The sequence below is a fragment of the Lepisosteus oculatus genome, unplaced genomic scaffold (assembly GCF_040954835.1).
Source record: "Lepisosteus oculatus isolate fLepOcu1 unplaced genomic scaffold, fLepOcu1.hap2 HAP2_SCAFFOLD_50, whole genome shotgun sequence".
NCBI lineage: Eukaryota > Metazoa > Chordata > Actinopteri > Semionotiformes > Lepisosteidae > Lepisosteus > Lepisosteus oculatus.
This window is the reverse complement of record NW_027168042.1, coordinates 389,621-392,040: the sequence shown is the minus strand read 5'-3', so window position 1 is coordinate 392,040 and position 2,420 is coordinate 389,621.

The window sequence follows — 2,420 nt, the reverse complement described above, 5'->3', positions numbered from 1 at the left end:
AATAAAGTGTCTACAGAAAGCGTATACCCCCTTGAACTTTGTTCAGTTTGTTGCGCCAGTGCCAGAGTTTCATGCACCTCTTTCTCACACCACATATGTTATACTTTCAATGGGAAAAAAGGAAATATTACATTTTCACCCACATGTTAATATTTGGTAGAAGCCCTTTTCACAGCAATTTCAGCTGTGAGTCTGTTGGTAATGGGCTCCACCACCTCTGCACCAACAAGATTTGATAATATTTGAGAATTTCAGAAGTCTGTCTGGTTTAGCTGAAGAATCAGCTAAGGTAAGTTTCAGGAAGAGCATCTGATTTCTTTCAATAAAGCAGAACAGAGAAAAAACACACAATACAAAATCATGAGAATTTGTATCCATATGACACTTTGACTCGAATACTTTTATCAGACCTACACAGAGTATATACTGTACACACTTTTTCAGCCCAGGTTTATACATTTGGAACTGCCATTTGTAGGTGTTTTTGTGTCTTAGCTCAACACTGTGAAACCTGTAGTTACAAACATGGAGGATGAAGACATGAAGACATATATTGTACCTCTGACCGGCCTACCTTCCAAGAGGTGAAAGATGAAACTTTTCCTTTATCGTCAACTCAGTGAATGTCTTTAAACTTTCGAAAACTGTAACAAAGAATAAGTTAAAAAACTTATTTTCATTGGACCCACAGAAAAGTCAAAGTTGTCCATAGAAATGCCCGTCTAAATCAGAAATCTACAGCACAAAGGCAGTGGCCTTTCGGGACATAAAAATGAAATCAGACTTTACTCAGACGAATTGCCCTTAGTCACGGACATCTTGCTATCAGTCACTACAAAGATGTTTTCTCTCGTGCCATGGCTTGCCTGACTTGCTTCTTCTGCTGGATGGCTTCTGGTCGCTGGTCAGGATCGACAGCCAGCATGTCCTGGAGCAGTGTCCTTAGCTCAGTGCTTATGGCTCTATTTACTTTCAGGGGGATGTGGAACTGCAGCCAGGGGTTCTCATCCACGGCCTCTCCAACAGGCCCTGACAGACATATGCTCCTGTATCGGAAACACACTTTAGGTCAATTCTAAAATATTTCTCATAGGACTGAAGGAACCTTTGCCTGTTAAGAGTTAACAATTAGGTCCTCAAGAACTGTTTTACGGTTTTCTACACTCCTGGCTGGCCAAGGTCTCTTTAAGGTCTCTTAAGTGGAGGTGTAACTCATGTATCCTACATAATATTTAGCAACATGAAAGGGATTAGCTTCTTATCGGATTATGGTCTTGGTTAACTGCCTAAGGCTGACCTAAGTGCCTAACTTTCTGACTTTCTTTATACCTTATATGTTAAGAAGCTTCTTCTGACCAATCAGAAATGTATGCTTTATGTATGAACATTTTGCTCATCAAAGTGAGTGAGAGACAAGGTTAACAGAAATTAGCCACGGCAGTAAATGACAGCATATTTTTGGGTTCTTAAATGGTCTCTACCTGGCACACCTGCAGTGCAAACTGACACACACTCTTTAGAGAAACAGCTACTCTATTACTAATATTAATGAAACATTTCTTATTCTATGGAACAAAAACAAACAGTAAAACTAAAACACAGATCTCTTAGCTTCCTATTTCATGAACCAGATGACTGAATGACCAAGCCTAACTAGTAGCCAGAACCCCAGTTAACCCTCCGTAACACAAAGTTTAACCACACGACAGGAACTCTTTCAAACTGAGTGAAAATCATAAATGGATCCATAACTTTACATCAATTTACTATGTTGTGCCAATACCTGCATTTACATTTAGAACGAATGATGTCATAGAACCAGCATCACACCAGTTCCAGGTGTCTCCAAGGAGACAACAGAACTTCAGTTGTGTTTGCTAAAATACACACTTTGAAACATACTGTAACACTTAGTTAACATGTCTGGTTTAGTTGAAGAATCGGCTAAGGTAAGTTTCAGGGTTTAATGGTGGGATGGCACCTGTGCTTTTTTCCCCCAACCGCTAGAATATGATTCGCACCAAACCCAAAAGAAATACTGCACAGTTCAGGAACTTCATCAACCTAGCAACTGTAAAATAAGCTTACAAACAACTGAATTGAAATGCCAAAAAGTTCAGAGAAAGGCACAAACTATGTTTACTTGGGGTTTACAAAATTAAAGCTAACTAAAACTGTAATGATAAACAATCATGCTGCCAATGGACAGAGAAATATCATGTTTTTTGAATAATGTATTATTTGTTACATAGGAACCCAGTATAAGGGAATCCCTTGCGATCCTGTCTGCAGAGATAAAGGTAAGTATTGTTTTCTCTTTAGCTCTGTCACTCCAAGAAATATAATGAACATAAATATATTTGCCAATCTTTTCATAGTAATCCAAACAACTCTGCGTGTATCTGACATTTGTAATATTT